Below are 21,397 nucleotides of genomic sequence, written 5' to 3' on the forward strand. Positions count from 1 at the left end.
GATCGTGAGGACTGAATGAGATGATCCACGCAGAGGGCTTGGCTCAGGCCAAGTCTAAGGACACATGGACAAGCGGGATGGTGCCGTGGGTTGGGCCTGAGCAAGCGGGGCCCTGGGACAACCTGGCGTCCACCGAGGCTCTTGAGGTCAACCTGCTCTTTGGTGGAGGTGGGCGGAGCTCTTGTCACCCAGTTTTCTGTTCCCTTCCAGCTCCCCTGAGACCCTGACTTACTTTGTGGCTGGGTCCCAGGACAGTGAACAGGTAGAACCCCTCACGAACATAACCCTCGTTCCTGTGCAAAAGTACACATCACATTTATCGAGTGTGAAGTCTTTATTTGTGGGTGAATTAGAACTCACTTCTCCTTTGTAAAACAGGAATCTGACAGATGGTGGCTTGAACTCCTTGTTCTTAAAGTGTAGTGCTCAGACCAGAAGAAACAGTATCATCTGAGAATATGATAGAAATAAAATTCTAGGGGTCCACCTCCTGAATTAGAAGATCTGGGGGTGGAGTCCAACAGTATGTGTCTTTTAATGAGCTTCCCAGGTGATTTTTTTTTTTTTTAAATCCAAGCTAAAGTTTGAGAACCCATGGCTTAAATAAAAAGAGAGGTTAATTTTCTCTCCTTTCAAAGAAATCCAGAAATAGTCCAGGGGCAGTGGACTAAAGTTCCACCATCTTTAGCTCTGAATCTATTCTTAAGGATGCTTCATTCTCCAGAAGTAGCTCCTGGAGCACCAGCCATCATGTCTGCACTCCAAGCAGGAAGGAGGAGGAAGTGGGAAGGAAAAAGACATCTCTCAGCTGAACATACCCGCTCTAATGTTCCTAGGAAGCTCCACTACCTCCACCCAACTTCTATTCATAGCTCATGGGCATCCTTAACAGAGGAAAGCCAGAAAAGCATTATTTTATCTGGGCATTTCTTACTACTCTCCCCAGGACCACAAGTCTGTAGATATTGAAGAAGAGCAGAATGGACTCTGGGTGGGCATCCAGCCTCTCCCCCACCAACACGCTCCCTTCCTGTTTCCCTGCAATCCTCACAGGTAAGTGTGATCATTCCCCCCAGTTTACAGATGAGCAGAATGACCTTCAGAGAGATCAAGGTCATGTAGCTAGAAAGAGCTAATTAGCTTTGGTTAAACTACTTCCTCTTCTCACCCCTAACCCCAAAGACTTACCTCCTCCCAGCCCCAAAGATCTACCCACCCTTCTCAGAGCCTGCTGGGGGCGGAGGATGAGCCCAAGAGGGGAGAGAGCAGCCCCCTGCAGGTCCGGGGAGCCCCTTCCCTTTCAGAGGTAAATGGAGGAACTTAATAGCCCTGAGTCTGCCAGGAGGGTGATCCGCAGGCTGCGCCGGGCATCTGTCTCCGTGTGCTCTTGGGGGGCATTAGGCTCCTTCCACCTGGCACCCAGCTCAGGCCTGCCTGGCGGTGAGCGAGGGCCAGGTTGGGTGCTTTCTAATGAACCCCTCTGACCCACGTCCTCTGGGAGCCCAAGGTCAACGTCAAGCAGTGTGGATCCCGGGCGCTGACCGCGAACTCCCCTCCTCATCTCACCTGAGTCACTGAAAGACTTCAAAATGACATTTCAGAGCTGAGGGTGGAGGTGGGACGACGGGAGGTTCCAGAAACGAAGGGAACAAGAAGAGCGGGGGGGGGGGGGGGGGGGGGGCGGGAGGGGGCAGACGGTGGCAGCTGTGATCTGGAGCCGAGGACGGGCCCGGCCTCCCTGAGGGGCCTCTGCTCTTTACCTTTGGGTGACCTGCGGCTCTGCGGGTCGTTTCTGTGGGCTGAACACTGTCCTGTGTTGAGGTTCAGAATTGTCACATTCCTACTTTGTCATGGTGCCACAGACGTCCCCCGGGGCTGAGTGGACTCCTCTCTCCTCGGAGCCTCTTTCCTGGATACGAAGCCTTGAGCCCTAGAGTTTCCAGAAGGAGGTAAAGAAGAAGAGACAGATATCTGAGTGGGAGGGGCATCAGAGGGAGTGACCAACACGGAGCCTGCAGCCAAGGGGGACGTCCCTGGGGGCACTCTTGTCCCTGTTGGCCTCTTTGGCTCTTCTAAGCTTTAGCTTGTGTTTTTGGGGTTTTTTTTTTTTTGGCACTGGGGATTGAACTCAGAGGCACTTAACCACTGAGCCCCATCCCAGCCCTATTTTGTATTTTATTTAGGGACAGGGTCTCACTGAGTTGTTTAGCTCCTTACTAAGTTGCTGAGGCTGGCTTTGAACTCGCCATCCTCCTGCCTCAGCCTCCAGAGCCACTGGGATTACAGGGGTGTGTGACCGCGTCCGGCCCAGCCCTGGCTTTTATCTAACGTCTTCCCTGAAAGTGGCAACGGTGGTGTCTCCCAGCTGCAGGGTCTCAGAAGGGAGGTGACAGGCCAGCAGGCACTTGGGTGGGGACTTCCGGCTTCTCTGGGCAGCTTTGCTGGTACGAGGAGGCCCAGCAGGAACCGAAGGCTGGTGGGCCTGGGGGACAAGGTGAGGCCCCGAGCCTCTACCCTGTGGTGGATCTCCCCACCCCTTCGCCCCACACTGGTCGCTGGGTCCAGTGGAACCCAGTCTCCGACAGAGCATTCCATTGACCCAAAGCCCCTGCCACAGGGCCATCCTAAGCCAGGCCCTGGGAAGGCCACCTCTCTGCGACCACCCGGCCAGCAAGCCTCTGGGTTCCTCACCTAAAGAGCAGTCTGACTCCACCACGGGCAAAGCTTCAAGAACCTTCCTGCTTCCAGGGGAGGCAGGAGCAGATCCCAATTGTCCTGGGCAGGTCGTCCCCAGCTCATGACAGAGCCAGGAGGGTCAGGGACAAAGCCTGAGCTGTCCCTCGCAGTTCCTCCATAGTGTAGGGTGTTCCGTTTCTAGAACATTCTACCGTTATTCCAAAAAGTCCACGCAAGAAGGAAAGAGTGGGGAAATGAGGTCAGCCAAGGCTCTCTGCGAACCCTCCAGCAAGGATGGAGAGGTCAGAAGTGGGAGGAGAACCCGAGAGAGCAGAGAGAGCCCAGCGGCCATCCCAGGATGTGGCATGTACGTCCCTCCAAGGGCAGGAGCAGCTGCGAGTTTCTTCTACCCTCTTCAGTCGAGGCCGGGTTTGCCATCGGCCCCTAGGACAGACTGAAACACCTTTACGTTCACCTTCTACCCACTTGGTGGCCAGAAGAGAAGTCACAGGAGACTAGCCCCAGGCCCTCTCCTGAGCGGCAGCATCTGTCTTTACCCTCTGAGAAGGAGCACGTGACCTCAGCCTCCATGGGGCACTCTGCTGCTCAAGTCCTGTAACCAGGGGGCACCCAGGACCCGGTCCTGGCATTGGGGCCGGGCCCCTCCCCACAGCCAGGAGGGGAGCCGTGTGCCGTGGTGGCCACCAGCCAAGCACAGCTCATTTGCTTCTGAACCTTAACAACAAACACACACCCCCCCACACACCCCCACGGCCCCTGTCCCCCACTCCCTGGCTGGTGGTGGGGCAGCAGGAAGGGGCGGGGTGGACTGAAATGCCATTTTAGACTCCAAGTCCACGTTCATCAAAACCTTGAGGCTGATTGAACGCGACCTTCGGGCCACAGGGCCCCGGCTCAAAAGCAAACAGCTTCCACCCTCTCGCAGCTCCAGGCCTGTCTATGGGTCTGAAAGCCCTGGGCGGGGCCGCCGAGCCGGAGGTGAGCAGGGGACTTTAATATCTAAAGGGAGAGATCAAAAGCGGTTGACATTTCTGGCGGAGACCAAGCGCGCGTGTATCTTTTTGCGTTCGGGGTTACAGCCGCGCAGGAGGGGAGAGGCATTTCTTCTCTGGGTTAAATCAAATCAGCCCCCACGTGTTCCTGATCGTGACTGAGTTGTCTTAGAATCCAACCACATTTTACTGACACTGAGCATTTCTGGTCTGAACAGTTAACATGGAAATTTGGCCCAAATAGCTTTATAGACATTCTGAACATGAACTTGGTCTAATCATCAGCCATGATGGGGGGAGGCCCTTCCCGGTCCCCTCCGGGGAGCCAGGCAGAGGGGCGGCTGGTGGGTAGGGCTCCTGGCTCTTCCACGGTCATCTCCTCTGGTGATGGAGTTGCTGAGGGTGCAGGAGGGTCCCTCCACCTCCTGTGGTCCTGTTAGTTCCATGTCTGGCCCTGGGATCTGTGTTTTCGCTGGCTACCCCAGAGAGGACAGACAACTTGGAGTGACCAATAGCATCTATTGCTGCGGGGAGCGCCCTAGAAGTCATCTTGGGGACTTAGCTACCTTGAGGTCCTAGGTGACCGGGGATGGTGCAGGCATTTTCTGTGCAATGTGAGTGGAAGTCAGAATGGCCTCGGATACTGCCCGCAGCTGGCCACCAGGGCTGGGCCCTCAGCAGATGACCACTCAACATTGGCGGGACCAATTTTTAATAAATGAATGGGTGATAGACTCAAGAAGCTGGTTTCTCATCTCTTTTTCCTTTATTGCCCTTTTTTCCTTGCAAATCAAATCCTGTTCAAGTTCTAGATGCCACATGCCCGTCCCCAGGTGGTGGACGGTCCCGTCTAAGCCCATGACACTCCTGCTCTCTGGTTTCCCGCCTTCCCTTAGTCGGGGATGGGCTGTGACCCTGTTCTGCCCCCCAGCCTGCGTGGGAGCTGGCGGAAGGAGGACCAGGGAAGATGTCGTGTTCTCCGTTACCAGGGACAGCTGAGCCCACGTGATGTCCACCTGGTCCCTGTCCCCCTTCCTTCTACCTCCATCAAGGATTTGGTGGGGGACAGATGGCTAGCTGCCACCCAAGTGACTCTTTTCACTCTGCAGTGCAGACTTGTCCTTGAGAAGTGACAGCCTTCCCCTCTGACACCCAGATTGGCAACATCACTGACTCTCCCCACGAGATGGGAGCGGAAGTGACCCATGTCACCTCCGGGCCGAGATTGGAAGCTCCAGGCTCCTCCTTCTTCCAGATGGAATGGTTGACGGAAGAAGACCTGGGGCAGCAGAGTCACAGATGGAATGAGTCTGGTCCCCAAAACACCATGGAGAGGACAGCACCCAGAGACCAGAAACACCCCTTAGGGAGTCCCGTGGTGAATCCCTGCTGTGTTACACCTGAGTATTTTGGGGAGTGCTTGTAACCCTAAAGAATACACTTACTTTTTGCATGATTTTAAGCAAATTACTTCATTCTCCACACCTCATTTCTCCTCCAGAAAATTAGAGCTGTCTGTGCACCTTCCTCCTGGGATGGTTTAGACAGACAGAAAGCATCGAGCAGAGGACCTGTCTCACAGCACAGGCTCTTTACATGTGAACTAATCCTATTGCTAGTACTATCATTCCTGAGTTAGGGGTGGGTCCCATGACCCCTGAAGTTCCATATACTCTTGAGATGCTGATGCTCTATGAGGTTCACATCTTGAGTAGAAAGAGCAAGAAGATGTTAATGTCTGAGCAGTTGATGGGTTCCAGTGGAGGCAAAGATACTGTATTAGTCTGTTTACCGTTGCTGTAACAAAACACCCGAAGCTGGGTAATCAGTAAAGAAAAAAGATTTATTTACTCACAGTTTTGGAGGTCTGAAGCGTGGTGCCCACATCTGTGGAGCTCTGGTGAGGGCCCCTCTGGCTGTGTCACTTGGTGGATGGCCTCATGGCAGATCACATGAGGTAGGAAGAGATCACTGGTTTGACAGGAAGACACAAAAAAGGGAGGGGCCAGGCTTATACTTTATGACAATCCTTTCACAGGGTCCCTGAGAATCTTCATTAATTCCTTGCCAGGGCAGCTCCCCCAGGGCCTGTGACCTTGCACAAGGCCACCTCCCGAGGTCCCACTTCCTTTCAACCTAGCCACACTGGGGACCAAGCTACCCACCCTTCGGGGCCACACTCAAACCATATCCAAACCACAGTAAATACCTTGACCTGGATGATGGCCAAAGTGTGAAGCCACCGCTTCCTTCCCACCATGCTGTCCACCTCGTGCCCACCCAGGGCGCCTGGACAGCCTTCGCTCCCGAAGCAGGTAGACCACTGGCCCAGCTGGGAGCAGCATTCTGCAGTCAGCCTTGCCTCCCACTGTGGCGCGCTCTGCGCTGTGGGGCGGGATGCGGAGCCCTGTCGAGGCGGGCTGCTGCCCCGCAGAACTGCCATCCGCGGGGCCAGGTGAGGGTGGTGCTCGGGAAGCACCACCTGTCTTTGCAGGGGGGATGCCTTCTCTCTCAGAGGGAGAGAGCCCCCCAGTGAGGGTCCGGAGTGTGGCTCTTTTCAAGCCTGGATTGTTCTTATCCCAGGATGCTCGCCGTGGACAGACCCTGAACAGGAAGATATACAGTGGACTAAGACCCAGCCCTGTCCACCAAGACAGAGAGACACACGGACAATTACCAGTCAGCCCAGAAGGTCCGGAGCCGGGAGTGGTGACCCATCCTGGCTCGGGCGCAGGAGCAGATGGGCCTCCGTAAGAAGTGGGGTTGGACTAGATGACTTCCCGGGTCTCGCCCAGGTACCTTCAGCCAGCGTCCCCAGAAGCAGAGCCAGGGACCGGGGTGTGGGTGGCTCCCTTTGCTTGGGAGGAAGAGCAGGGGAGATGGGGGGGGCGAGAGAGGAGCTCAGCAGGAGCTGGGTCTCACTGGGCGTCGGGCCTCAGGCTGCCCCCCAGGAACCCCCAGCGTGAACCACCGCCCCTGGGTGGTGCCACTCAGAGGCCCGGTGTCCACGCTGGCCACTGGTCAAGCACTGACGGGGAGGCCACTCTCGGGGACTGAGGAGTAGCTTGGTCCATTTCCTGTTGTATCCTAAATTAACCAAGATCAGGACATTTATTTTGAAAAAGGACTTTTTTTGGTGGAGGGGCTCTTGGTCCTAGAGGCTGTGATCCAGATCCCGTGGGGTCATCTGGTGAGAGCTGGGCTGCACTGACTCATGGTGGCAAACGGAAAGGGAGCCAACCCCATGACAGCTACAGGGGACGGCCGGTTCCCAGGAGCCAGACGCTCGTCCCTGGAGGGCTCTGCCCTGGGACCCAGCAGCCCCAGGCCCCTCTGGACACGCTGCAGTGGTACTTGGGTTTCGACCTGTGTCTTAGAGGGCTCAAACCATGTCCCGGCCCTAGCAGGGGGTCTCAGCCTCTGGCAGGGGACCTACAGTCTCCCGGGACTATTATCTGAAGAAAGTAGTACCTGGGAGCCCTTAGCCACTCATGCTCACCCACCCTGAGGGCTGAGGGGGCGGGTCTCACCAAGGGATCTGGCCAGGACGCTGTGGGCACCACCCTGTCCTTTATCCCCTGATCTCAGCCGGCACTGGCCATGGGACTTGCCTGCGTCTTCATCAGTCTGAAGGGCAAAGGCCCAGCCCTGCTCCCCTGGAAAGCCTGGGAGTGGGTGCTGGGAAGGCACGGGGCCTGTCCCCCCACTGCTATGGTCCAGGCAGGCCAGGACAGGCCAACCCCATGCCTGGGAGGAAAGGGGAGTGGGGCACGGCCTTCGAGGGAGACAGCAGGCCTGGCCTGTGGGCCGCATCCAGAGCTGGCCCCTCGGGGCCTTCCCTCTCAGGCAGGCCTGGCCCAGCTGGCTCACGTCAAGTGGCTCGTCTTGTTCCCTGCAGGACGGAGACTGAGTCATGGGACCTCCAGGCTGAGCTGAAGTCCAGGCTCAGGGAGCTGAGTTTTAATAAAGTCATCAGGAGCGTCAGGGAGAGCGCTGCTGGGTCAGGCACTGGGCTGCGGGGAAGGGGGCCCTGGGTGGGCTCAGGGGGAAAGCGGTCAGCGTCTAGAGGCCAGGAGCCTCTCTCCAGACCGCCCGGATCTTGGCTGCAGATCTCCTCCTCTCTGAGCCTCCGCCTGCTGGGCTGTCAAGTGGAGGCAGAGCCCCGTGTTCTCAGAGCTTCCTCTCACCCCTGAAGGCTCCGACCCGTGCAGTGGACATCTAAGAAGCTGTCCCCTGCCCCATCGCCCCGTGGTGACCATCCGCCTGAGTCTTCTCTGCTACATTGTCTGCTGTAAGGGGAGATACACTTCCCAGGCTCCCTGGACAATGTCTCCCTAGTGGGTCTCTCAACGGGAGGGGCTGACAGAAGATTGACAGGCCGGGTGGGGACCAGCAGGGGGTTCTGGCTTTGACAGTCCCCGGGGCTCCCAGCTGGGCAGCTCCATCCCGGAGATCCCAGATTCTGGGGAGTGTGGACCCACCTCCTTTGGCTGCTGCTTTGGTCCTGGGGCCTCCAGTCCCACTTGACTCCCCACTTCTTGTCCATCTGCCCAGTCAATCCCCTCTATTGAATCATCCCCACACGACGGCCACCAGAGACGCTGGGCAGACAGAGGAACAGACTCAAGTCTGAACCCGAGAGGAGAGCGGGCTGAAGGGCCTGGTCCAGAAGCCACCAGAGACGCTTCCAACCAACCCTTGCTTAGCTGGCCACGACACGAACAGAGTCCAGGTCAGATTCCAGAAAAGACAGAGAACCCCCCAGACTTCCCTCTCCAACCCACCTGCCCCGTTGTCCCCGTCCTCCCTGGCCCTCTCCAGGAGCACCGACTTCTCTCCCCCTGGGAACTGTGACTCAGGGCCCCTCTGGGATCCCTACACCACCCAACCTAGAATGGCTTCTCCTCCTTTGAGGGGGCAAATTGTCGGAATCTGCCTTGTATGAAGCCTCTGCTGCGAGCGCCCTGGGCTCGGCCTTTCTCAACAACGGCCCAGGGAGGTGGGACAGGTGCCCTCTGTCCAGCAGGATGGAGGAGACTTCACGGAGGGGCCCCCAGAGCTGGCCAGCAGCACCCCGATGGGTGGAATCCAAGCGGATCCAGGTGGGGGAATGTACGGACCAAGGCTCAGAGGAAGCCCTGCCTCATGTGTGTCTGGAGGGTGTTGGGAAGGACCCTGGACCCCCGGGTGGAAAACCGGGAGAGAAGACTCTAGAAGAGGCACAGAGCAGGCTCAATATGTGCCCCATTCAAGGCTTACAACAACCCACAGAGTAAGTGACACCGTGACCCCACTTCACAGGTGGCACAAGCAAGGCTCACACCTGTAAAGAGACTTGGCCAAGGTCCAGGAGCTAGGGAGTGGCAGCTCACTTCGGGACCCAAGCCCACGTCTGTCTGGTTCAAGAACCACTGCATTTTACTCTTAATCCACAAAGTCCCAAGTTTCTAATGTGCAGAGAGTTCAATGAAATCAACACAGGGGAATTAAAATGGGTTGGAGATAATAATCTCGAGTTTCCATGTATTTTTATCTTAACTGATATTATTGTTACATTATAATTTTGTTATATAATTACATAGTATGCGCTATAGGTAAGTTTTATAGGTGTCTCATATCTGCGATAATGAGAAAAAGTGTGATTACGGTGTTGTTCACCTTACCCACATTGAATATTGTCTGATGTTGGGCACATGGTCCTCACCTGCTACTGATAGCATAAATCTCAGAAGAGATTCTGGAAGGTGGTTTGTCACCCGGGGATGTGGTCAGCTGCAATTAGCAGACAGTCTTTCCATTGTGTCTTCAATAGATGAATCCGTTTCTATCACACAACAGAGTCTGTGAACAGGCGGCTTGGGGTTAGAAATGCCTCAATAACACCACCAGGGACTTCAGCCATGCCCATCTTTCTGCACCATCATAGTTAGCAGAGTGGTCACCATCCTCCAGCTCGTAACCTCATAGTCACAATATGGCTGCTGTGCCCCTAGACTTTCATCTACATTCTAGGCAGGAAGAAAACAGAAAGAAGAAAGCAAAAGAGCTAGTGTGTCTTTGAGAGCAATAAGAATTTCTCAAAAATGCTTAGCTTGTGGGTCATTGGTCAGAACAACAACCTTAGCTTTAAAGAATAAGAAGGCCACTCATTTTATTGGAACACATTGCCACCCTGAAAATAGATTGGGGTTCATTTAGTGAGCAAAAAGGAAGAATAGATGTGAGGTGGGAGATAGCAGTTCTGCTTCAAAGGTGGACCACCTCCGGACAGCAGCCCCTCCCTCCCTCCCTCCCCAATAGAACCAAGAGCCCCTATTAAACAGTTAGCATTTCACAATTGCACATTTGAGAAGCAGCTGGCTGTTTTCTCTCCCACCAGCTATTTATAGGAACTGATTTCTAATAAACACAGATTGGCAGGTCGGGGGGGAGGTCAACAGTGCACCTGCACAGCTTTATTGACGCCTTGTCAATCAAGGGTTCTTATTTTGTTGTTTAATTTTTTTTAAGTGCGTGTAAGCACTTTCCCTGCTAATAGTAGATTTATTGAACAGCTCCACACAGCAGTTCCTCTCCCCCGTAGACGGTGGCAGCTGATTATCAACTTTGTGGCTCCAGGTCGGAGGGTAAATTGACCCTGTATCCATGGCCCCTTCCAGGGAAATTGCAAGGGTCTGAACAAATTCAATACTGTCCAATGAAATGTCCTACACATTTGCTTCCAAACAGCTGTCACAGGGCCCCGGCTTTGCTGTCGAAGCAAAGGATATGATTTGACAAACGGAACATCCAAGCACGTGGCGGTGTTGGCCATTTTGTTAAGACTAAAGATTGTCCTCGTTCAGGATATCTATTTTCTCTAGAAAGCAGATGATTCTTCCTGAGCATGCACATTTTTTCTGATCAAATAAGTTGGAGTGAAAAAAAACAAAACCAACACGTGGTGCCCAGCCCCCCAACCTGACAGCCAGGCCACCTTCCATCTCTCTTCTGCCTCATTTCCCCTCTCTCTCCCGCCTCCAGCCAAATGTGCTATTTTCTGACCCCTAACCCCCCTGGGTATGTCTCCCCACCACACCTGCACTGCCCTCCTGTCTTCTCTGACTTGTCACCTGCCCCGTGTCTTCACCACTCTTCAGACACAGCTCCACCTCTTCATTATTTAAGGAATTCCCCCTGACCCTCTTAATGAATGGGGTCAAGGTCTCTTAGGAAAAGCCAGTGTTGGTATTTCTGGAAGCTCAGATTGTGGTTGTGATGATGATGATGATACTGATGATGATGATGACGGTGATGGTCATGGTGATGATGGTGGTGGTGATGGCGATAGTGAGGATGATTGTGGTTGTGGTGATGATGATGATATTGATGGTGATGATGATGGTAAAAGTGATGATGGTGATGACAATGGTGATGGTGATGATGACCATAATGATGTTGATATGATAGTGATGATGGTGAGGGTGATGGTGGTAATGATGGTGATGATGATGGTAGTGATGATGGTGATGGTGGTGATCATGGTGATGGTGATGGTGGTGATAGTGATGATGCTGATGGTGATGGTGGTAATGGTGGTGGTGGTGATCATGGTGATGGTGTTGGTGATGATGGTGGTGATGGTGGTGATCATGGTGGTGATCATGGGGGTGGTGATGGTGGTGATAGTGGTAATGATGGTGGTGACGGTGGATCATGGTGATGTTGATGATAACGATAGTGATGATGGTGATCATGGCGATGGTAGTGATGGTGGTGATCATGGTGATGTTGATGATGGTGATGATGGTGATGGTGATGGTGGTGATGGTGGTGGTGGTGGTCATCATGGTGGTGGTGGTGATGGTGGTGATCATGGTGATGGTGATGGTGATGGTGGTGATCACGGTGATGGTGGTGACTGATGATAGTTATGATGATTGTGGTTGTGATGATGATGATGGTGATTATGAAAACAGTTTTCATTTTTTTTATTTATCATGCACCAGGCAAAGACCTTTTTATGGATTATCTCATGTTACATCTGACTCCACAGGTTAATTTCTACACTTACTTCCACTTTTTAGAGAAGGAAGCAGGGAGGAGGTTGAGCAGCTTGCCCAGGGACACAGACTGAGGCCCGCTGCTGCCTCTGCCATGGCTCTCCTTTGGTTGGCAAAGGGATTGGACGCATTTTTAAAGGCGCCATATTGAAAGACTCCCATCTGCAGTGCTGAGAGCCACGGCTGAGTCTGTATGGCCCCTGGCATTTTGCCAACAGTATTGATTGACAGGCGCCTCTGCCTGTCCGCCTCTGCCGCAACTTTTGAGTTCTCGCACTATTTTGGAGTTCTCGTGGGGATTTCCGGGGATTCCCCGAGAGTTCCCATTGGTTGGGGAAGTGCAGGAGGAGGGATTTCCGGGAGAGATAGTTCCGGCTGGGGGTTCCTGGACAAGCCTCGTGGCGAGTTCGGGAGGATTTCCCCGGGAGCTGTGTGAAGTGTTTTTCTGCGTTTTAAAAATAAAGTTTGTTCCTGCTTCAGTGGCTCGTGATTTGTGCCCAGCCAGACTGCGGCATGCAGGGTCCATGCAGGGAAGGACTGTTAATCCATCCCCTCCAACCAATTCCCCTCAGGGTGCCATCAGAGCCCATCGGCTGTTTAACCAGCGGAGGGCTTGTGGGATTTACATGGTCCAGAAGGAAAGAGCAAGACCGACCGGATTGGGAAGGAGGACCAGGAGGCTTGGTTCTTCTCCACCGAGGGTTTTGGAGGTCCAGGCCGGAAGGCCATGCGAGGTGGGTGACTTTCCTACCATGGGACAGTGAGCGACTTGCCACAGCCCCGAGGCAGACACCATCATGCCAACATGTAAAACCCCACAGGAGTGGGCCGGCGGAGGACTGGCAAGGAGGGGACTTCCTTTTCTGTTGGGCTTGATTACCAGGTGGACTACAACACCAGAATAAAATTCTTAAATAATTCCAGAAATTTCCGAGACCCCTGCAGGCATTGGGAATGCCACTGAATCAGGGGGGTCAGGAGTTCATGCTCCTCTGCCCCTGCTGCTGTCTGGGTCGGCAAGACTGAGAAGCCCTGGGCTGCCCATTTGTCCCTTGAAAACGTGGAGGAGAAGCTAAGTGGGAATGGCTGTCCCCCTGGTATAGGACACGTGTGAGGTACCCACACCCAACCCCAGCCCCTTGGTACTCAAGAGTCTTGAAAGCAAAACCCATGGACACTGGCAGAGGCCACAATTGTGACTGGCAGCCCGTGAGCCCCCAGGTTCTTAGTGGAGGCAGGCCGGCTCCTTTTTTGTTTGGATCTCAACATCTAACACTCCTTTTTAAGAATCTCTCTAATCCAAAGAGCATGTGGTGAGTTCTACAGTGACAATATGTTCATTCATTCATAGATTCAACAAATATTTATTGAGCCTCCACCATATGCCAGCAACAGTGTTCAGCAAACAGAGGTCCCCACAGATCGACTTTAATGACTAACTAAAATCCAGTGTATCATTAACAAGCCCACCACTGGGGAGTGTGTGTGTGTGTGTGTGTGTGTGTGTGTGTGTGTGGCTGACTCCCTTAAGCCAGCTAAAGAAGGTCTTGGGAAGTCTTATTTACAAAGCTCCCCTATTGAACAAGGCTGTTTCCTCATACTTTGAGAATATTCATAAATTCTCGTGTTGGGTCCAAATTCTAATTAAGGACCATGACTGGATTTCAGAAAGTCGAAGCCAGTGTGACAATCAAAGATAACAGGAAACATCTGAAGTCAATTCAGTCCCACTTTATGATATTCTTCCCTCTTTCTCTGACCCATCCCCAGGAAGGAGCTCGAGAAGTTCATGGTCCCCCACTCAGAGTGAAGACCCAGCCTTCTCCAGCTAAGGGCATCTCTGCCCCTTTCCAAAAGTAATGTGATTCGCCCCGCTCCGTAGTTCTCAACCTCGGAATCATCTCAGTATATTTTTTAAAAGAACCATGTCCAAGTCCCAGATCCAGAGACTTGATTCCGTGGGTCTGGAATGTGGTCAAGATTTCAACTCCTTTTCAAAAAAACTTTCTAAGTAATTCTAAAGGGTTCAGGAAAGTGACAGTCAGTCATGCCCCTCAGAGCGTCGCAGGATTCCTTAGAAAGGCCAAAGCCATGTCAATGGGATGATATCAGGGACTGAGTCGGAGTTGGGTCCCAGTCTCAAGTTGGTGCTGATGCTAGGTTGCTCTTATCAGTTATAAAATAGGCACCCAGGGTGCCAGAGGGTGCAAGGAGCCACTGGGTAAGGTCTAAGCTTCAGTGGTGCCATCTGTAGAAGGGGGATCTTTGCTTCCTCGTGGATCACTCTGTGCTGACCTACGCAGAATGGGATGAACGTAATGGTGGGACACAAGGCAGGTGGGCAGGGGAGGCTCTCAGTCATGACGACCCTTGGAGAGCCACCTCCTCACACACGTTCTCACCCTCTTTTCTCTTTATGGTCACCCCCAAACGGGAGTGTTTTAGTCTTTCTCCTCCTGTTATGACATTCTTTAAACTGGATAATTGCGAAACAGTATAAACTTATTTTTCATAATGATGGAGGCTGAGAAGTTCAAAATCAAGGCTCTGGCAGATTCGGTGTCTGAGGAGGGCCTGGCCTCTGCTTCCAAGATGGCGGCTGGGTGTTCCCGTTAGTCGTAAAGAGCACAGCTGGTTCCCTCCAGCCCTTCTCTAGGGCACTAATCCATCCATGGGGCACAGCCCTGAGGCATAACTGCTTTGTAAAAGCCCGGCCTCCAAAGACTTGGACTAGGAATTAAGTTGTCAACCTGAATTTTGGAACAGATGTTCAAACCATGGAAGAGAGGTTTGTAAGAGCCATTACGTAGACGTTTGCCTAAACTGAAATGAGTACTAAGAAAGTATTTATGGCGAGTCTCACAGGTAGGAACCAGGGCCATCTCAGGCTATCATGCGTCTACCACCATTTTCTCATGGTACTGTTGACTTGGTGGAAAGAGCAGAAAACCCTTCAAGTTTGCCCAATAAATAAAAAGGGGAACTATTTATGGGATCCATTTCTCCAAACCCAAGGAAACACCTTGAAACAGGGTCTCAAGAGGACAGGATCTACAGACGGGTAACCAGGTTCTCTCTTATGCCCCATGGCCTGGAGTCGTTCCTGGAGTTGTTCATCTGCATCTTCTTTATCTTTTTCTGCACGTTGTCTTCTCTGTGAAAGGCAGGCAGCAGCGTTCCCTGAGCTGACACTCCACACTTCAAGCAGCAAGTGGGAACTGACCAACCCATCTGCAAACCCAGTTTCAAATTCTGGGGGAGAGAGAGAATCTGATTGGCTCAGCTTTAGTCAGGTGACCTCCCTGGTCCAATCAGCTATGTCCAAGACAGAAATCTTGTGATATAAATATGGCTGCCTGAGCTTGTCCAAAGGGAGAGAGAGAGAGGGGCTGTTCTTAGAGAAAGGAGGTGTGTGCTGGTGAGACACCCAATGGGTGTGTGCCCAAGTCACACGCAGAGTGGTTCTGATAACGGTCTAACAGATGATGTGAACTAGGCGGAGAGGGCACTGGTCTCATGTATGAAACCAGAAAGTTCCATGTAGTTCACCTACTGTCCAGGCAGGGAGGTGGGAAGTGAGGACTGTCCTGGGGGCCCTGCCTTCCTCCTCACCCCTCATGGCTGCTCTTGGGAGCACTTGGCCCAAACACACTCCAACCTAATTACCAGCCGGAATTAATCAAAGGTATTCCCAACTGCATGAGCGATGCTAGCTAGGAATGTCTCCAAGTTGAAATTCTTCAAATACTTCTGTTTATGAGGAAGTTTTACATGTTAACTTCTTCCAAAAGCCAGTGAGAGCAGCAGTCCCCACAGACATCTGAGAGCACTTTGGCTGTCTTAATTCGCTCATGATGTTTCATTAATATCAATTTTCTCCCTGCATCCCAGCCTGGCAAGTTCTTTTTACAAGTGTTCTCTTCTCTCAAATTTCTGATTTTTTTGGGGGGGGTTTGTTTTTTTGCTTTAACTTTCCCCTAGAGTTCTTTTCTTCATTTCCTAAGAAATACTCCTAAATCTCTGCTGCAAATGGAGGACACCACATACTTCAAGGATCATTATTATTTTTTTTTGTGTGCTTTGAAGTTGTTTCACAAGAGGGAGGTTGAGGGTCATGCTAGAGAAATAGACTTTAATCTAATTCCTTATTCCTGCCCTTGGCGCCGAAGGTACACACACTCCACCTTCTCCACCTCCGTCCTTCCAGACTCTAGGAGTCAAGTGTCAGCTGACCTGGTCTTCTCAGCAAAGAGGGAAGGATGGGGAGAAGGAGGAGCAGAAAGGTTTTCATCCACCACCCACTCACCAGGCTCAGAGGCGGATTGGAGGTCATTTCCATCTGGCCTGCTCTCTTGCCCTGGGACAGTGGTTGGCTCGTTTGCTCTCGAATCTATAGTCACTTTGCTTTCCCAAACTCTCTTGGCAACGGGGTTGTGGGTAGGTCCAATCCGTGGAAGACACTGGCAGGAGACAGGAGGGCAGGAAGAGGAAAGTCAAGGTAATTCTGGTTGCTCGTTTCCAATGGTGAACTTGGCAATGACAGCCCTAGCCATGGATCTAGGACAGGTTGAGCTGGGTTGTACCACATCCTCTTTTCCCTCCAGTCCTAGAAGTGATAGAACCTCCTTCCATAGCCGACCTCAGAGTTGTGTGGTCACCCTTTGCTGAGCCCCCCCCAGATCTCCCATTACCTGCTTGTTCAATCCCCTCTATTAAATTCTCCACGTTGGACAATTTTTGTTTTCCTAGTGGACCCTGAATGATGGATCGACCTATTCAAGATTTGAGACTCGGCCTGCCTATAAAAAGTGTTTCTCAAATTACCTGATGCAATGGACCCATCGTAGATTGACCCCTGGTCCCACTGCACATGCCTGGTATCAGCCTGGGTCACCTGCAGTTCACAAGTTCAGTAATAACGGAGCCGATCCATCCCTGTTCAGTGAGACATGTCTGCAGAGCTGATGTGTGGGGGATGTGAAATTGCCATAAAAGTTGCTAAACGTTTACTCTTGACCTTTGTAACTGTCTCATTGCGGAGTCCTGATGGAGTGTCGTGGGCTGCTGTGCGCACACCAACTGTGCTTTGAATTGGCCTGTTGGGGAGGTTTGCTTCTTTTGTAGGGTCATCCCTTGGTTTGGGGAATCTGGACTCAGCATAGATCTTATATCCTTGAATCATGTGCACTTCCCTGTCAGAAGCTGTCTCTCCCACACGCCATGCTCCCACAATTCCCAATGCAAGAGTCACTCAAAATCAGTCACTCAAAACCAATAGCTGTCCCTTAGCAGGACTGCCCTCCTTTTTAGGCATAAGGTCATTTGATCTTCAAAGAGCCACAGAATGAGGTGACACTGTTATCCCCATTTTTAAATAATGGGAAAGTAATGCTCAGCTTAGATGACGTGGCCAAATCACACAGCTTCAGAGTGGCAGAGCTGGGACTGTCACTCCTCACTCATTGCCCAGGGCCTTGGCTGTGACACTGAATCCCGGTGTTCACCTTGCTCCTGACACATCCGGAAGAGGCATCGTTCAAGATCTGAATGCTCCAGTGAAGCCATGACTGGTCCATGTTCTTCTCCTACCCAGAACAAGATTCCTCATTTAACAAGTCCCCTCCCACCCACAGCCCTCGCTCCCCACCCACCCCACCCCCCGCCCCATCCCTACCCTGCTTGGAGAAGCCGTGCTCGGCTCTTCCAGGCCACCCTTCCCGGGCTCCCTAGGTGCCCTCCCCGAGTCCACACGGAATACCGTACCGTCCTGTTGACCCCAGGCTGCCCTTGGGAGACCCCTCTTGTCTCCGTGTGTCTAGAGGCCCCTCAAACATGGAGGCTGCTGGGTGACAGGGGCCCTGCACTGCTAATATTTACTGAGCACTGCTCAGCACCGGCCTCGCTCTAAGCACTTTCCCCACTTGTTGAATTGTCACCGCAAAGTGAGGGAGGACCTTGTCATCGGGCTCTCCACCCCCCAGGAGACTAGGAGAGAGTCCCAGCAGCTCCCCTGTCCCCCCACCCCCATCAGCGCAGGCTGCAGGATCAAGTCCCAAAGCCCGTGTGGCTCAAGCAAACAGGACTTTGTTTCTCTGGTGTGGCACTGGATGTCGGCATGCCCGAGTATCAGGTGCCAGCGTGTCCGTTTCTGGTGAGGCCTCTCTAAAGGGCTGCAGACTTGTTCCCTCTCATCTCACATGGCAGAGGAGGGCGAGAGAGCTCCCTGGGACCCTTTTATGGGGGCTCTAATTCCATTTGGTATGGCCTAAAGGTGGTTTGTCCTCCAAAGTATCATGTGCTGGTGGCTTGTCCTCAGCGTGGCAGTGTTGAGGGCTGAGAACTATAAGAGGTAGGACCCAGTGGGAGGAACCTTGTTTGTTCTCAAGAGAATGAGTTATTTTAAAAAAAATAACTGTTCTCTGGCTGCCTGTCTTGCCACATGATTTCTCCGCTGCCCCATTATACCATCCACCATGATGCCATGTCGTCACTACCACAGCAGAGCCAATGATGCCACTATGCCCTTAAACTTCCAAAACTTCATTTGTTTAAAAACAAACTTCTTTTCTTTATGCACTACTCACCTTGGGCATTTTGTTATAGCATTGGAAAATGGATTAATACATCATTCAGGAGGGCTCGATCTTCACCACCAAGTCACCTCCCAAACACCATCACAATGGAGGTTAACATTTTAACATATGCAATTTGAGTAGACCCACAAGTTCAGTCCATTACACCCAGACTCAACAAGGAAGAGCTGGACGAGGAGTTCAACCCTGGACTTGATGGCCTCCGGAGCCTGTGCTCTCAGCCTCTGTACTATAGTGAGACCTTGAATGTTCAAAATCCTTCCACATGTTATCTGAGTAGCTTCTCACGGTGCCCCAGGAATAAAGGAAGTGGCATCATTGAGCACTTTACAGTTGGGCAGACTCTTGGAGAACTTTTCATTTCCCCATTATGCAGGTGAGGAGACAGAGGCCTGGGGTGAAATGACTTTCTCAGGGCCACACAGCAAGCCCACAGAAGCAACAGTGTGGTTGTGACTCCCAGCATAGGGGCCCTGTCTGCACCAGAGGCCACCAGCAGGCAGGTACATACCCATTTGACTCCTGACCTCAGCAGCATGCAGTAGCTTCTGGGACAGCAAACAGGCCAACACTGACATTGACAAGATCGCAGGCCATGAAGGTTGAACATGGTGAAGATGAAAGTTCCCAAGAAAGGAAAAGCCATTAAGTGTGGAATTGTGAGCTACTTCCGGGGAGTCCAAAGACCTGGGCTCGGAGCCCAATTCAGCTGCATGAACTTTACAGCAAGTTCCTCGATTGCTCTGAACCTCAGTGGTTTCATCTGCAAAAGGCTCTAGGTTTTGGAGTAGCTAACGTGCATTCAAGATGTGACTTTGGGTGCCTCACCCAGAATTGACTTTAGAAAGAGGCAGATCCCAGTGTTCTCCCGTTTACAATGGGCTTGGGGAAGCTTTGAAAGTTGCCCAAGTTCAAGCATTGGCCAGAGGCAGAGTCAGACTTTATTCCCAGATCCAACCATCATTGTAGCCGCACCGTTTAATCAGTGCAAAATTTGCAACAGGTGAGAAGTCCTTAGCATAGGACCTGGCCTGGGTATTGTTGAGTCTCTTCCCCTCTCCAGACCTTAGTCTTCCCCACTATAAAATGAGTAGGTCAAACTAGAGCAAGGGCCACACGCTCAGATTCCGACACCCACCAGGCAAGCAGAGGAGTCCTGGGTGCTGTTCCGAAAGAGCCCCCTTCTGGAAACATGGTAGAATTACACTTCCTGGCCCCTGGCTGAGGCCATGTGACCAGTTCTGGCCAGTGAAGTTGTGAGTAGTCAAAAGCCCATTCTGTTCCGGGTCAATTAATTACTGGTAGGAAACCCTCAGAACTCCTGTACCTGCTCCCATGATTACAGCTCCTCTGACAGTCGGGGCTGCGGAGAGAGGAGGCATGGGCAGGCTCCTGGCCAAACTGCAGCAGACTTCTTGTTTTTCAAGGGAAATTGAAAACCTAGGTGTTTATATAAAATCTTCCAAGCTGTACAAGTTGATAAATAAAAAACTCCCCACTGAGCAGGTCAGACACAATGTACCTGTTGACTGTGAAAGTCCCGCCCCCTGCTCCCCGCCCCCCCCTACTGGAATCACCTATATTCAAAAGTCTACCAGAGCCCATCCGCTGTGACTTTCATGTCACTCTGGCTAGATATGAGCTCTCTGAATGCTAGGACATTGGTCATCACTGTCCCCGCCAATATCTAGTCCTGCATCAGCCACATGATAAGGGGTCAATAAATATGTGATGAATGAATGAATGACCTGTGTCCTGGAATGGGACCCTGCAAGTGTCTTGCTTTCATACATCCAGTGCTCCAGTACCTGGTGAACTCAGTCGGAGCTGAACTTGGCCTTGGAGGTGATGTCATCACATGGGAGCCAGGCGGGACCATCTGCTCTGGAAGGGAGCCTTTGGAAGGGTGTGGCCCTGTCCCACTTATACAGATTTAGGGGACTGAGCAAAGTAGACAGCCCTCCTGCCTGGAGGGGCTGAGGCCCCAAGTGCTGGGACCAGCCCCACAGCTTCCACTCTCTCCCTGTAGTGCTCGCGGAGCCCATAGGATCCACACAACTCTCAGCCCACCCCTGTGGGACCCCTGCTGTCCCCTGCTCCACTGGGTTCCCCGCTCACTTCCTATAGGTTGCATTGACCTTTTAATGACACTGTTACTTTGCACAATAACTATTTAACTGCTTTACAGCTAGAAGTTAGGAACCCCCATTCCAGATGGTGTAAGCTACGTAGCAATCCTACAGGTGAGAGCAGTAAACAGAAGAGTCCCCCAGCAGAAGTGAAGGGCACAAGTCCCTCTAATGCAGGTACAGATCCCAACCGAACCATCGAACCAACCATCGTGGTCTTTGTTTGTTTGTCTGTTTGCCGAAACAAAATAGCTGAGGCTTGGTTAACTTGTAAATAACAGAGGTTTATTGAGCTCACAGTTCCAGGGTCTGGGAAGCCCCAGGGCATGTCACTGGCATCTGGGAAGGGTGATGTTTTGTGTCACAACATGGCAGAAGGTATCAAATGGTAAGGGCAAGCATGCCGGCGAGAGGTCACTTTTCATCAGGAAGCTACTCTTTCCACAGCCCCTGGGCCCATTGATCCATGAGTGGACTGACCTGTTCATGGGGGCAGAGCCTTCATGGCCCAAGAACATCTTGATGCAAGAATCTGATTGGCACTGTCCATCTTTTCCAGCTGGTCCATGGCCAATGTCCTTGGGAAGGGGACAGTCAAGCTAGTATGGGGATGAGGGTGAGGAGCTTCTGATTTCAGCAACTGGGCTGGGAGAGAAGCGGGTTCCCCAAGGAAGGGCTGTTGGTGACCACAGTGGAGCTTACCCTGTGCCTGCGGGTGCCCATCTCAGGTGGGGTCCTGAGGAGCCCCCCAGCAGAGAGCCAGCGCACACCAGATGTCACAGCAAAGTACGTGAAGTCCATGCTGTTGGCCCCCTCTTGCAGACGGGAGTCCCAGCTCCGAGAGGTTGAGTGGCTTTCCCAGGGTCACGGAGCTGGCATGGACCGAGGTTTGTCAATGAGCCTGGACTGGGCCTCAGGGCTCCTTCGGCTCCTGTGACCCACCC

Source organism: Marmota flaviventris, chromosome 18 (genome assembly GCF_047511675.1).
Source record: "Marmota flaviventris isolate mMarFla1 chromosome 18, mMarFla1.hap1, whole genome shotgun sequence".
In the NCBI taxonomy this organism is placed as follows: domain Eukaryota; kingdom Metazoa; phylum Chordata; class Mammalia; order Rodentia; family Sciuridae; genus Marmota; species Marmota flaviventris.